The 16,139-nt window shown below is 38.1% G+C and overlaps 1 long non-coding RNA gene across 1 annotated transcript; it reads right to left on the bottom strand.

The window, feature by feature from the left end:
- Positions 1-13,144: 13,144 nt before the first annotated feature.
- On the bottom strand, positions 13,145-13,773 carry LOC147994898 (uncharacterized). The gene is made up of 2 exons (XR_015686025.1): positions 13,691-13,773; positions 13,145-13,325 (listed from the first exon to the last, which is right to left on the bottom strand). It is a non-coding gene; the product is annotated as an uncharacterized LOC147994898 (long non-coding RNA).
- Positions 13,774-16,139: the final 2,366 nt, after the last annotated feature.

The following is a 16,139-nucleotide window of genomic DNA, read 5'->3' on the forward strand; positions in this document are numbered from 1 at the left end:
CTTTTTGTTTTGTTCCTTAGTTTGTGCTGTTTTCTGATCCTTTTCATTTCTGGTGTGTTAATTTGGGTATTGTCTCTGTGCCTTTATGTTAGTTTGGATAAAGGTTTGCCTACCTTGTTGATTTTCTCAAAGAAGCAGGTCTCGGTTTTGTTGATTATTTGTATTGTTCTTTTTCTTTCTAATTGATTGATATTAGCCCTGATTTTGATTATTTCTTGTTTTCTCCTCCTCTTGTGTCTGCTTGCTTGTTTTTGTCCTTAGATTTCCAGTGTACTATTGATTTGCTAGTATGAGATCCCTCCTATTTCATTATGAAGGCACTTACTGCTATGAACTTTCCTCTTAGCAATGCTTTTATTATGTCCAAAAAGTTAGGGTTTGTTGAACATTCATTTTCCTTGAATTCTATAAAGCCTTTAATTTCTTTCTTTCCCTGACAAAGTGATCATTCATTAGAGAATTGTTCAGTTTCCAGGAGTATGTGGGATTTCTTGTTTCTTTTCTTTCATCTTTATTAACTTAGGTATTTCTTATTTACATTTCTATTGTTATTCCCTTTCCTGGTTTCTGGGCCAACATCCCCCAGCCCCTCCCCCACCCCTTCTCTAAGGGTATTCCCCTTCCCCACCTACCCAATTACTGCTCTTGCCCAAACAATCACATTCACTGGGGTTTCAGTCTTGGCAAGACCAAGGACTTCCCCTTCCACAGGTGCTCTTACTAGGCTATTCATTGCTACCTATGCAGTTGGAGCCCAGAGTCAGTCCATGTATAGTCTTTGGGTAGTGGCTTAGTCCCTGGAAGCTCTTGTTGCTTGGCATTGTTTTTCATATGGGGTCTCTAGCCACTTCAAGCTCTTTCAGCCCATTCTCTTATTAAGGTTAAGTCTTTGCATCTGCATATGTATTTGCTGTATTATGGTTGTGTCTCTCAGGGGATATCTACATCTGGTTCCTGTCAGCCTTTACTTCATCCCTCTTATCTAGTTTGGTGGCTGTATATGTATGGGTCGCATGAGGGGCAGGCTCTGAATGGGTGTTCCCTCTGCCTCTGTTCTACACTTTACCGTCTTATTCCCTCCCAAGGGTTTTCTTGTTCCCCTTTTAAAGAAGGAGTGAAACATTCGCATTTTTGACATCATTCTTGAGTTTCATGTGTTCTCTGCATCTAGGTTAATTCAAGCATTTGGGCTAATATCCACTTACCAATGAGTGCATACCTTGTGTGTTTTTCTGTGATTGGGTTACCTCACTCAGGATGATATTTTCCAGTTCCATCCATTTGCCTATGAACTTCATAAAGTCATTGTTTTTGACTCAGGTTTGTTTTGATTTGCATTTCCCTTATGACTAAAAATGTTGGACATTTCTTTAGCTGTTTCTCAGCCATTTCGTATTTGTCAGCTGTGAATTCTTTGTTTAGACCTGAAACCCATTTTTAATAGGGTTCTTTGACTACCTGCAGTTAACTTCTTGAGTTTTTTGTATATTTTGGATATAAGCACTCTATCAGCTGTAGGATTGGTAAAGATCTTTTTTCCAATCTGTTGGTTGCTGTTTTGTCCTAAGAACAGTGTCCTTTGCCTTACAGAAGCTTTGTAGTTTTATGAGATCCCATTTTTCCATTCTTGATCTTAAAGCATAAGCCATTGGAGTTTTGTTCAGGATATTTTCTCAAGTGCCCTTGTGTTCGAGATTCTTCCTCACTTTTTCTTCTATTAGTTTCTATTAGTTTCTGGTTTGATGTGGAGGTCCCTGATCCACTTGGACTTAAGCTTTGTACAGGGAGATAAGCATGGATCGATCTGCATTCTTCTACATGCTGACCTCCAGTTGAACAAGCACCATTTGCTGAACATGTTTCCATTGGATGGTTTTCCTTCCTTTGTCGAAAATCACGTGACCATAGGCGTGTGGGTTCATTTCTGGGTCTTCAATTTATTCCACTGGTCTATCTGTCTGTCTCTCTACCAACACAATGCAGTTTTTATCACTATTGCTCTGTAATACTGCTTGAGTTCAGGGATAGTGATTTCCCTGGAAGTCCTTTTACTGTTGAGGATAGTTTTAGCTATCCTTGGTTTTTTGTTATTCCAGATGAATTTGCAAATTGTTCAATCTAAATATCTGAAGTATTGGATTGGTATTTTGATGGGGATTGCATTGAATCTGTAGATCGCTTTTGGTAAAATGTCCATATTTACTATATTAACCCTGCCAATCCATGAACATGGGAGATCTTTACATCTTCAGAGATCTTCTTCAATTTCTTTCTTCAGAGGCTTGAAGTTCTTATCGTACAGATCTTTCACTTGCTTGGTGAAAGTCACTCCAAGGTATTTTATAGAATTTGGGACTATTATGAATGGTATCCTTTCCCTAATTTCTTTCTCAGCTTGTTTCTCTTTTGTGTAGAGGAAGGCTAACAGATTTATTTGAGTTAATTTTATACCCAGCCACTCTGCTGAAGATGTTTATCAGGTCTAGTAATTCTCTGGTGGAACTTTTGGGATCACTTAAATATACTATCATATCATCAGCAAATAGTGATATTTGACTTCTTCTTTTCCAATCTCAATCCTTTTGATCTCCTTTTGTTGTCTGAGTGCTCTGGCTAGAACTTTAAGAACTATACTGAATAAGTAGGGAGAGAGTGGGCAGCCTTGTCTAGTCCCTGATTTTAGTGGGATTGCTTCAAGTTTCTCTCCATTTAGTTTAATGTTAGCTACTGGTTTGCTGTATATGGCTTTTACTATGTTTAGGTATGGGACTTGAATTCCTATTCTTTCCAGGGAGTTTATCATGAAGGGGTGTTGAATTTTGTCAAATGCTTTCTCAGCATCTAATGAAATGATCATGTGGTTTTCATCTTTTAGTTTGTTTATATAGTGGATTATGTTGATTGTTTTCCGTATATTAAATCATCCCTGCATGCCTGGAATGAAGCATACTTGATCATGATGGATGATTGTTTTGATGTGCTCCTGGATTCAGTTTGAAAAAATTTTATTGAGTATTTTTGCGTCGATATTCATTAGGGAAATTGGTCTGAAGTTCTCTTTCTTCCTTTGGTCTTTGTGTGGTTAGGTATAAGAGTAATAGTGGCTTCATAGAAGGTATTTGGTAGCGCTCCATCTGTTTAAATTTTGTGGAGTAATTTAGACAGTATTGGTATGAGGTCTTCTATGAAGGTCTGGTAGAATTTTGCACTGAACCCATCTGGACCTGGGCTCTTTTTGTTTAGGAGTTATAGCGTTGTTTAAATGGTTTATGTGTTCCTGATTTAACTCTGGTACCTGGCATCTATCTAGGAAATTGTCCATTTCCTCCAGATTTTCAAGTTTTTTTTTTTGAATATAGGCTTTTGTATTAGGATGTGATGATTTTTTGAATTTCCTCTGATTCTGTAGTTATGTCTCCCCTTTCATTTCTGATTTTGTTAATTTGGACACACTCTCTGTGTCCTCTCATTAGTGTTGCTAAGTGTTTATTGATCTTGTTGATTTTCTCAAAGAACAAGCTTTTGGTTCTGTTAATTCTTTATATAGTCCTTTTTGTTTCTACTTGGTTGATTTCAGCTCTGAGTTTGATTATTTCCTGCCTTCTACTCCTCCTGGGTGTATTTGCTTCTTTTTGTTCTAGAGCTTTTAGGTGTGCTGTCAAGCTGCTGAGATATGCTCTCTCCTGTTTCTTTCTGCAGGCACTGAGCGCTATGAGTTTTCCTCTTAGCACAGCTTTCATTGTGTCCCATAAGTTTGGGTATGTTGTACCTCCATTTTCATTAAATTCTAAAAAGTCTTTCATTTCTTTCCTTATTTCTTCCTTGACCAGGTTATCATTGAGTAGAGCATTGATCATCATCCATGTATATGTGAGCCTTCTCCCCTTATTGTTATTAAAGCTAAGCTTTAGCATGTGGTGGTATGGTAGTATAAGTGGGATTATTTCTATATCTCTGTATCTGTTGAGGCCTGTTTATGACTGATTATATGGTCAATTTTGGAGAAAATACTATGAGGTGGTGAGAAGAAGTTATATCCTTTTGTTTTAGGATAGTATCTTCTATAAATATCTGTTAGATCCATTTGGTTCATGACTTCTCTTAGTCTGTCAATGTCTCTGTTTAATTTCTGTTTGCTTGATCTCTCCATTGGTGAGAGTGAGGTGTTGAAATCTCCTACTTTTATTGTGTGAGGTCCAATCTGTGCTTTGAACTTTAGTAAGGTTTCATTTATGTATGTAGGTGCCCTTTTATTTAGAGCATACATATTTCGGATTGAGAGTTCATCTTTATGTATTTTTCCTTTGATGAATATGAAGTGTCCTTCCTTATCTTTTTTGATGACTTTTGGTTGAAAATTGATTTTATTTGATGTTAGAATGGCTACTCCAGCTTGCTTCTTCAGGCCATTTGCTTGGAAAGTTGTTTTCCATACTTTCACTATGAGGTAGTGTCTGTCTTTGTCTCTGAGGTGTTTTTCCTGTAGGCAGAAGAATGCAGGGTCCTCATTGCATATCCAGTTTGTTAATCTATATCTTTTTATTGGGGAGTTGAGGCCATTGATGTTGAGAGATATTAAGGAATAGTGATTATTGCTTCCTGTTATATTCATATTTGGATGTGAGGTTATGTTTGTGTGCTTTTCTTCTCTTTGTTTTGTTGCCAAGACGATTAGTTTCTTGCTTCTTCTAGGGTATAGCTTGCCTCTTTATGTTGGACTTTACCATTTATTATCCTTTGTAGTGCTGGATTTGTAGAAAGATTGTGTAAATTTGTTTTTTTATGTAATATCTTGGTTTTTCCATCTATGTTAATTGAGAGTTTTGCTGGATTTAGTAACCTGGGTTGACATTTGTGTTCTCTTAGGGTCTGTATGACATCTGTCCAGGATCTTCTGGCTTTCATAGTCTCTGGTGAGAATCTGGTGTACTTCGCATAGTTCTGCCTTTGTATATTACTTGACCTTTTTTCCTTCTTTTAATATTCTTTATATTTTGTGTGCCTTTGGTGTTTTGACTATTATGTGACAGGAGGAGTTTCTTTTCTGGTCCAATCTATTTGGAGTTCTGTAGGCTTCTTGTATGTTTATGGGCATCTCTTTCTTTAGGTTAGGGATATTTTCTTCTATAATTTTGTTGAAGATATTTACTGGTCCTTTGAGCTGGGAGTCTTCACTCTCTTCTATACCTTTTATCCTTAGGTTCGATATTCTTACTGAGTCCTGAATTTCCTGTATGTTTTGGACCAGTAGCTTTTTCTCTTTTATATTATCTTTGACAGTTGATAATTTTTATGAAATCTTCTGCTCCTGAGATTCTCTCTTCTGTCTCTTGTATTCTGTTGGTGATGCTTGTATTTATGGCTCCTTGTCTCTTCCTTTGGTTTTCTATATCCAGGGTTGTCTCCCTTTGTGCTTTCTTTATTGCTTCTATTTCCATTTTTAATTCCTTCACCTGTTTGATTGTGTTTTCCGCGAATTCTTTCAGGAATTTTTGAGATTCCTCTCTATAGGCTTCTACTTGTTTATTTATTTTTTCCTGCATTTCTCTAAGGGAGTTCCTTATGTCTGTCTTGAAGTCCTCCATCATCATGATCAAATGTGATTTAAAATCAAGATCTTGCTTGTCTGGTGTGTTTGGATATTCAGTGTTTGCTTTGGTGGGAGAATTCGGCTCTGGTGATGCCATGTAGTCTTGGTTTCTCTTGCTTGGTTTCTTGTGCTTGCCTCTCGCCATCACATTTTCTCTGGTGCTACCTTGTTCTGCTATTTCTGACAGTGGCTAGACCATCTTATAGGCCTATGTCAGGAGTGCTTTAATCCTCTTTTCCTGTTTTTCTTCAGCCAATTATGGGAACAGAGCATTCTGCTTTCAGGCATGTAGTCTTTCCTGTCTACTGGTGTTCAGCTGTTACTGTGGGCCTGTGTCCTGAGTCCACCTGGCAGGTCACTTGGAGCAGAAAAGTTCATCTTACCTCTGGTCTCAGGGCTGATGTTGCGGGAATCTGTTTGAGCTCTTCCAGATGGGCCTGCCCTGCCTTTTCCCTGGTCCCCTGTGCACAGGGGTCCCAGATGGCTTAAGGTGTTTTCCTCTGGAGTCAGAAATGTGGGCAGAGTGTAGTCTCTTCTGGCTTCCCAGGCATGTCTGCACATCTGAAGGTTTAGCTCTCCCCCCCCCATGGGATTTGGGTGCAGGGAGCTGTGGACTGGGTCTCTTCAGATCCAGGCAGTGTCTGGACTGCAGGGAACCTGCTGCTTGAGTGCCCCTACCTTCCTTTTCCCAGCGCCCTATACAGTTCCCTCTTGGGCCAGGAATGTGGGTAAGGGTGGCAGTATTGTTGTTATTTCCTTCGCTATAGTCTCAGGAGTGCCCACCTTTCTGGGCAATGAGCTCTCTCTCCCATAGGGTTTGGGGGCAGGGAGCTGTGGGCCGGGATCAGTGAGGTTCGGGCTCCAGCTAAAAACTGGAAGTGTCTAGTTCCAGAGGAATTTTGCCTCTGTGTGTCCTGAGTCCACCAGCAGGTCACTTGGAGCAGAAATGTTGGTCTTCCCTCTGGCCCCGGTGCTGAAGTTGCTCCTGGGGGACTGCGTTTGAGCTCTCAGTGAGGGCGGCAACCAGAAGGTCTGTTGTTTCTATTGATGTCAAAGTCCAGTCTTCATCTGTGGTGGTCTGATAAAATGTAAGGAATTATTTCAATCTTCTTGTATATGTTGAGACTTTTTCCTCATTATATGGTCAATTTAGTCGACGGTTTCATAAAATTCTGAGAAAAAGGTATATTCTTTGTGCATTGGGGGTGAAAGATTCTGCAGATGTCTGTTAAAACCATTTGGTTCATAACATCTGTTAGATTCATTGTTTCTCTGTTTAGTTTCTGTGTCAACAACTTGTTCAGGAGTTGGGTGTTAAACTTGGTAGGAGTTGGGTGTTAAAGTCTCCTACTATTATTGTGTGAAGTTCAATGTGCAATTTGAGATTTAGCAAAATTTCTTTTACACATGCGGATATACTTGCTTTTGAGGCATATATGGTTAGAATTGAGATGCCATTTTGGTGGATTTGTCTTTTGAAGAATAGTAAGTGTAATTCCCTATCAGTTTTGAATACTCTAGGGTGAATGTCTATTTTATTACATATTAGAATATCTACTTCAGCTTGTTTCTCGGGTCTGTTTGCTTGGATAAACTTTTTTTCTGAGGAAGTGTGTACCTTTGTAGCTAAGGTATGTTTCTTGTATGCAGCACAATGATGGATCCTATTTACATACCCACTTTGTTAGTCTGTGTGTTTATATTGGTGGATCAAGTCCAGCGATGTTGAAAGATATTAATGATCATTGGTTTTTAGTTTCTGTTATTTTGATGTTGGAGGTGGTACTGTGTGTGACTCTCTTCTTTTGCTTTCACTGCAAGATGATAAATTTCTTTTGCTTTAATAGATATAGTTCATCTACTTGTGTACATTTTTCCTTCTAGTATTCTGGGTAGGCAGGAAGAGTAGAAATCTATTATTTAAATTTGGTTTTTGTCATGGAATATCTTGTTTTTTCAACTAGATTAATTGATAATTCGCCTGAGTGTAGTAGTCTACATTGACAACTGTGTTCTCTAAGGCTTTGGTAGACGTTTGTCCCGGACCTTCTTGCCTTAATAGTCCCTGTTGAGAAGTCAGGTGTAATTCTGATATGTCTGACTTTATTTATTACTTGCCCATTTTCCTTTGCAGCTTTTAATATTTTTTTATTCCATATGTTTGTATTTTCATTAGTATGTGGCAGGAGAATTTTTTTTTTGTGGTGCAATTTATTTGGTGTTCTGGAAGCTTTTTGTAAATTTGTAACCATCTCTTTCTTTGGGTTAAGAAAGTTTTTTTTTCTATGATTTCCTTGAAGTTGTTTTCTGGTCCTTTGAATTGGAAATCTTCATCTTTTCTATTCCTATCATTCATGGTATTGGTTCTTGCAGACTGTCCCAAAGTCCTGCATATTTTAAGTTAGAAACTTTACATTTGGCATTTCCTTTCACCAATGTATGAATGTCTCCTATGGTATGGTATCTTTCATGCCTTAGATTCTTTCTTCCATCTCTAATATTTGGTAAGAATGCAAGGTATACAATGAAGGCTTCCACCATTAATGTGTGTGGTTCACTGTGTGACTATTGCTTTAGTAATATGGTTCTTTTACGTATGTTAGAGACCTAATATTTGTTGCAAAGATAAACAATATTGATATATTATCTTGATGGAGTTTTCTTTAATGAGTATGAAGTCCACTTTCCGATCACTTTTGATTAATTTTGGTTGAACGTCTATTATAATAGATATTAAAATGCCTACTTCCACTTGCTTCTTTGGCATATTTTCTTGAAAAATCATTTTCCAGCCCTTTTTCTGAGATTAAGTTTAGCTTTGTTGCTGAGGTCTGTTTTTTTGTATGAAGCAGAATGATGGATCCTCTTCTTTTCTATACATTCTGTTATCCAATGTCTCTTTAATGGGGATTGGTTCCATTGATCTTGGTAGATATTAATGACAATGATTATTAATACCTGATCTTTTTATGTTTGTGGTGGTTGTTTGTATGTGTTTGTATGCATGTGCTTGCTTGTGCATGTGTGTGCCTGTGCATATGTGAGTATGTGGTACCTTATTTTGGATTCACTAGTGTAGAGCCTTCTCCACAAAGAGCCATATAATGGGTCAGAAAGGAAGTCAACAGAAACGAAGAAATTGAAGCAACTTCTTGTATCTTGTCATACCACTATGGTTTAATGCTGGACTTTAACAACAACCTACAAAATCATGGAAACTGAGCAATGAAAATTTAATGGTCACCAAGTCAGGGGCAACATAAAGATATTAAGGGCTTTCTAGAATTCACTGAAATTGAATGAGATACAGAGCTTAGCACAATTCTCAGCAGAGGAATCTCAAATGGCTAAAACGCACTTAATGAAATGTTCAATGTCCTTTGTTATCAGGGAAATGCAAATAAATATGATTCTGTGACTCCACCTTTGTTATTAATTAGACATTTTATTTATTTTCATTTCAAATGTTTTCTGCTTTCCTGGTTTCCTCTCTGGAGCCTCCTATCTCATCCACCCTCCACCAGCTTCTAGGAGGGGGCTCCTCCTCCAACACACCTACCCTCACCTCACTACCCTGGCACTATCATATACTGGGTAATGGAGCCTTCACAGATTCATCAAGAACCTCTCCTCTTATTGATGCCAGATAATGTCATCCTCTGTTACTGGAGTCATCACTGGAGTCATGGGTCCCTTCATGTGTATTGTTTGGTTGGTGGTTACATCCCAGGGAACTCTAGGTTATCTGGTTGATACATATTTTGTTCTTCCTATGGGGTTGCAAACCCCTTAAGCTCCTTTGGTTTTTTTTCTCAAACTCTTCCATTGCAGTCTCCTTACTCAATAAAATGTTTGGTTATGAGCAGCCACCTCTGTATTTGTCAGGCTTTGGCAGAGCCTGTCAGGGTACAGATATATCTGGCTCCTGTCAGCAAGCACTTCTTGGCATCTGCAATAGTGTCTAGGTTTGTTGTCTATATATGGGATGGATTCCCAGGTGAGGCAGTCTCTGGATGGCCTTTCTTTCAGGTTTCGCTCTTTTTTATGGCCCCCATTTTTCCTTTCGACAGGAGCCATTCTGGGTTAAAAATTTGGCAATGCTTGGTCCTGCTAAGACTGAACCCCCAGTGAACATGATTGTTGTGGGGAGGGCGGCAATGGGGAGGAGGATGGGGAGGGGAACACTCATAAAGAAGGGGAGGGGGAGGGGGAGTGGTTAGGGGGATGTTGGCCCAGAAACCAGGAAAGGGAATAACACTCGAAATGTAAATAAGAAGTACGTAAGTTAATAAAAAAAGTAATAAAAAAGAAGAAAAGTGGAAAAAATAAAATTAAATTAAATATAAGAACTTCTGTTGTACTATATTATTTTAATTCATTTTAAAATATAGCTTTGTATGTCAAAATGTAAACATTACATATTAATAAAAATGATATTGTTTTATTGTTTTTTAAACTTTATGTATATAAAAATCTTATGATGACTTGTTTATTTTGAAAGTTACTATATTTATTCAGAGTAAAATTTCAGAGATTTATCTTTTAAAAAAAAATTTGGCAATGAATGGGTGTCAATATCCCCCAATGGGGTGGGGTTTTTTAACCTCTGGATATGTTCTCCACAGGTTCTTTCTTCCCTTTGTTGGGCATTTCAGTTTATCTCATCCCTGTTCATTTCTCGGAGCTGCTTGCTTTCCTGGCATATGGAACTTGCTAGTGGTTACACCTCTGGTTAAAATTCCTTATTTTTGAGGAATAAAGAGGCTGAATTGTGGCTGTCCATAATAAGGGAGGACTTCTAGTGGAAGAAGTGGGGGGACTTCAACCCATCTACAAACCCTGCAATCCAAAATTTGTCCTGTCTACAAGATACACAGAGATAAAAGTAGAATAGAAACTGTGGCAATGTCCACTCAATGACTGGCCCAGCTTGAGACCCATCCCTGGGGATAGAGTCAACAGTATTGATGATATACTTTCAGACAGGAGCCTAACATTACTGTCTTCTGAAAATTTTTAACCAAAAGTACATAGAAGTAAAAATAGATGCTCATGGCCAAATATCAGGCAGAGCTTGGAAAGTCTTGTGGAAGAATAAGGGATAGAATTGAATGAGCTGTAAGAATGAAGAATATAACAAGAACACACTCAGATTCAGGTAACCCAAGCCGTGATGGCTAACAGAGCCTGAACCACCAACCAAAGATCATGCAGGGCCTGGACCTAGGCTCCCCACATATTTGTTGCAGATGTGGAGCTTGATATAAATGTGGATCCACTAACAACAATGAGAAGAACTGATTCTATTGTATGCAAGTGGATCCCCTTCCACTACCTTGACTGCCCGATTTAGCCTCAGTGGGAGACAAGGTGCTTAGTCCTGTGGGGATCTGATGTCCCAGGGTAGGGTGGTACCCAAGAGTCTTATCCTTTTTTAAGAGGAAATAAAAGTAATGGGGTTTTTTGTTTATAAAACCATCCCTGCATCCCTGGAATGAAGCCTACTTGATCATGATGGATGATTGTTTTTATGTGTCCCTGGATTCGATTTGCCAGAATTGTATTGAGTATTTTTGCGTTGATATTCATAAGGGAAATTGGTATGAAGTTCTCTTTCTTTCATGAGTCTTTGTGTGGTTTATGTATAAGAGCAATTGTGGCTTCATAGAAGGAATTCTGTAGCTCTCCATTTGTTTCAATTTCGTGGAATTGTTTGGATAGTATTACTGTGAGGTCACTAGGAAGGTCTGATGGAATTCTGCACTGAACCCATCTGGACCTGGGCTCTTTTTGGTTGGGAGACTTTTAATGACTGCTTCTATTTCTTTACGAGTTATGGGGTTCTTTAAATGGGTTATCTGTTCCTGATTTTTCAGTGCCTGTATCTGTCTAGGAAATTGTCCATTTCCTCCAGATTTTCCAGTTTTGTTGAATATAGTCTTTTGTAGTAGGATCTGATGATTTTTTGAATTTCCTCTGATTCGGTTGTTATGTCTCCCTTTTCATTTCTGATTTTATTAATTTGGACATACTCTCTGTGTCCTCTGGTTAGTCTGGGTAAGGCTTTATCTATCTTGTTCTGTTGATTCTTTATATAGTCCTTTTTGTTTCTACTTGGTTGATTTCAGCTCTGAGTTTGATTATTTCCTGCCTTCTATTCCTCCTGGGTGTATTTGCTTCTTTGTTCTAGAGCTTGTAGGTGTGCTGTCAAGCTGCTGATATATGCTCTCTCCTGTTTCTTTCTCCATGCACTCAGAGCTATGAGTTTTCCTCTTAGCACAGCTTTCATTGTGTCCCATAAATTTGGGTATGTTGTACCTTCATTTTCAATAAAATCTAAAAAGTCTTTAATATCTTTCTTTATTTTTACAATTGAAATGTAAATAAGAAATACCCAATTTAATAAAGATGGAGGAAAAAAAGTAAAAAAAAGTTTTGAGACAAGACAGGAAAAAGTAGTGCCACTGACTAAAACTGTGCTGGACTGCATCCATGTGCTACATCTACTTTCTGCATGACAGTGTGAATTATTTGGTTCTTCTGTATAATCTAACCCTAGACCAGTCATAGGTCCTACTTGTCACTTGCTTAGAATTTCTGTCATTAACACTGGTAAAAGACTATTATATTAATTATAATTAAATGTAAATTTAACATGTATTTACTTATGCAAGTTTTCACAGTATTATGCTAAATACTTTTTAAAAAATGTGTTCATTTTCATATAAAATTCTGGAGAGTATTGTAAATCTGCCATGTTCTTTTGTTTTGATTTTTTTTTTTTTGCTGTTGTCAGCTAATGATTAGAGGTTAGTTCTTTGGTGCTAACCATTTATCCTATAATTTATGGTGCTAAGGTTTGACATAATTTTATAAAATTTAGAACACAAAAAAAGTAATGGGGGTGGTGATTTTTAAAGGCGGGATTAAGAGGAGTAGAAGGGAGTTTTGATTGGGATATAATATTAATAGATACTGAATTACAGAAAAGAGAAGAAGATAAAAGAGAATATGGATAGACAGCTAAGTATTCAAAAAGTTAAATGAAAATTTAACAAAAACACATACAGCATTAAAAAGAAGCAACAGAAGCCAATAAATTAATGCAAATTAATTAACTGTTTAAAATCTGCAAAAATAAACTAGATTATAAATATGCATTTCACTATTGTTGCAGAGCTAATACCATGGTTATTAAAACTAAAAAGATAAGAAAGTGCTGGCAGTTGGATGTCTAGTCAAACCACTCATCCAGTCAAATGAGTGTAGCCAGAGCTCTCAGTTGTAAACAATTACTCATGTTGCCCATGCTTTTCGTCTCACACAGACACAGAGTGTTCTGCTCCTCTCCGCATAAAAAACACATTACCAGCTGGGCTACCTCAAGCAAGGACATTTTTTGTTAGGGTCTGTATCACTGTGGGAGGAGCATGGGTACTTTGCACGCAGTAATAAACTCCCAAATCCTCAGCCTCTACTCCACTGATTTTGAGTGTGAAATTAGTTCCTGACCCACTGCCACTGAACCTGTTGGGGACCCCAGATTCCAGTCTGGATACCAAATAAATTAGAAGTTGTGGAGGTTGGCCTGGCCTCTGTAGCAACCAATTTAAATAGGTGTTTCCATTACTATGTAAGAGACTCTGACTTGACCTGCAAGAGATGGAGACTGATTGTCCAATGGTAGCCGATAAAGTGGGTGGAGTCTGGGTCAGCACAACATCACCATTGGTTCCTGTAATTATAATAGAACAGTGCAAAGTCATGTTCAAAATTCGCAAGCAGTCTTTGTGAATTACTTTTTGTTACTCATTTCCTGTGAGATCCTGGTATGTTTTGTGATTTTTAAAAAATATATCTAACGCTTTTTTACAAAAAAATTCAGTTTAAGATCGTAAAGGTCATACACCTTCCCATATACATTAGAATTTTCTTAGCACAAATCCTATCTCATCTGTAATTTCTCTTTATCGAGTAATGGAGCCTCATGTGTCCATCCTAGAAAACAGGGCCTGCCTTACCACACATGGACAGCCGACATGGGCAGTCAGAACTCACCCTGCATCCCCATTCTTCTCCTGTAACTCATTCTCTACTTACCCAGAATCCAAAGCAATAGCAAAAACAGGGACTGGACAGGACTCATCATTGTGAGATGAACTTAGGAGAGGAATCACTGAAAGCATGAGTACAGCTGAGCTTTTATCTCAGTACAGCAAGGCAAGGACCTCCCTGGGGAACGATATGCAAATTCCCTGCCACAGATAGAGGTGTAAATAGGGGACAATTTTGTGGGCTTCTTATATTTTTAAAATAACTCACACAGGTGTTCGGCATTAGGAGTGATTGTAATTAAATAAAATGTCTTGAATGAGGGAGACTAGCAGGTTGCTGAAAGACTGGTAAAGTGGTTCAAATCCATTTTGCTTTTATTATAATTTTTTGACATAACCTCTTGATGCAGATTCTGGTAATTCCCCAATTCTCCCATTAACCAGCATAGACATTTCAACAGGGAAGAGGTTTTAGGAAACAAAGTAACTGTTACATTTTTTCTATTTTCTTGAGGGAGGGGAAAAGGCAGGAGGGAAACTTTATATTTTAGTAAGACGTTCATTAATTAGTCTGAATGTATATTTTCTATTTTTCCCTCCAGACTGTCAAGACTGTCATTAAGTAGGATCCAATACTCTATGTGAATGATAAAAACATCTTAATGAAATCATGTGGGCCCATGCCAAATCTAAGCTGCTGGAGATTAGCAAGAGGAGACAAATAAGACTACAGCAAAAACTCCATCTCCCTTTTTAAGGGTGTCTTCAGGGACACTCAAAGGCTGCCTACTTCTGAAAAATGCTCACAGTAAGTGGTGACACAAGCAAACAGCTGTGTCAGTCCAACCTCTTACTTCTGCTTCCCAGTGGGGTGTCTGTTGTGACATGTATCACTGTGGGCTGGGGAAGTGACTATGCTCTTGGCAGTAAAAATTTCCAGCATCTTCTGACTCCAAGCTGCTGCTGAGAGGAAAATCCATCACAGACACAATACCACTAAACCGCACTGTATTCCAAGACGGATGAAAATGAATTAAGAGTCCTAAAATGTTTCCCTGGTTTTTGCTGATAAGAAATTATGCCAATGGCCAGTGGTCTCATTAAACTGATCAGTGATAGTGAGAACAAACCCAGTGGTAACAGAATTATGTGGATGTCACATTGGGTACCTGGCATTGGAAATGCCAACATGCATTATTATTTATATCACTGGAAAAAATGTCATTTAAAAACATCCAGCATTGATCATAGTGTTCCAGGAACTATTGGACACCATCTTTAGCAAAGCAGCAGGATATTGAAGGTTATTTCTTTCTCAGTTTGTCCTGTGTATACAGGGAATTTACTCATATTTGTGCATCAATTTTCTATCTTGATGGAAAGTTTTACAGAAGTTTTCTGATGTAATTTTTAGAGTTTTTATGCATAAAATCAGAATATCCGTCAATAAAGATATTTTCAATTCTTCCTCTCCTATTTGTATCCTTTTGATCTCATCAATTGTATAAAAGGAGGGTACTGATTTATTTGAAATAATTTTATATCCAGCCACTTTGCAGAATTTGTAGGAAATCTCTGGTAGAATTTTGGGGCTTTCTTATGTATTCTATCTGTGATGGTTTATATATGCTAGACACAGGGAGTGGCACTATTAGAAGGTGTGACCCTATTGGAGTAGGTATTTCACTGTGAGTGTGGGCTTTAAGACTCTCATCCTCGCTGCCTGGAAGCTAGCATTCTGCTAGCATCCTTCAGATGAAGATGTATACCTCTCAGCTCCCCGTGCACCATGTCTGCCTGGGTGCTGCCATGTTCCCACCTTGATGATAATGGACTGAACCTCTGAATTTGTAAACCAGCCCTAATTAAATGTTTTCCTTTACAATACTTGGCATTGCTCATGGTGTCCGTTCCCAGCAGTAAAACCTTAACTAAGGAGTTGGTGCCAGGGACTGGGGTATTGCTGAGATAGGGCTGACTAGTCTTTTGTTTGGAAGAATGTGGATTTGTGGACATTGGATTTGGAAAGGAGTTGAATGTTTTAATGGGTGCTTAACTGGCTACCCTAGTAAGAGTATGCAATACTTTGCTAGTGAGAGTGATTTTAATTGTGCAGACCAGGCCCAAGTTATAATAAAGAATTTCAATATGTAGCTTAGAGTCTGTTTTTGTGGTATTTTAGTGAAGAATATGGCTACTTTTTGCCCTTGTCTGAAGAGTGCATGTTGATACCTCAAAATTAATATTTTATGTCTTGTAGAAAACAAGTCATTTCACATTTTGACCCTTGTCACAGAAAGAAATCTGCTTTGAGAGGAGAAAAAAAGGAAACAGGGGAAGCTTCATTTAGAGTAGAACGGAATGTTGCCCCGTTATGTGACTTTTATTCCAAATCAGTGAGCACCATCAAGAACTTTAACAATGAAAAGGCATATTGACCTGTGCTCTGGCTCCAACAAATCAACAGGATCTAAGTGAATTTGGCACAGTTATGG

The sequence above is a fragment of the Rattus norvegicus genome, chromosome 4 (assembly GCF_021556685.1).
Source record: "Rattus norvegicus strain SHRSP/BbbUtx chromosome 4, alternate assembly SHRSP_T2T, whole genome shotgun sequence".
NCBI classification, from domain to species: Eukaryota; Metazoa; Chordata; class Mammalia; order Rodentia; family Muridae; genus Rattus; species Rattus norvegicus.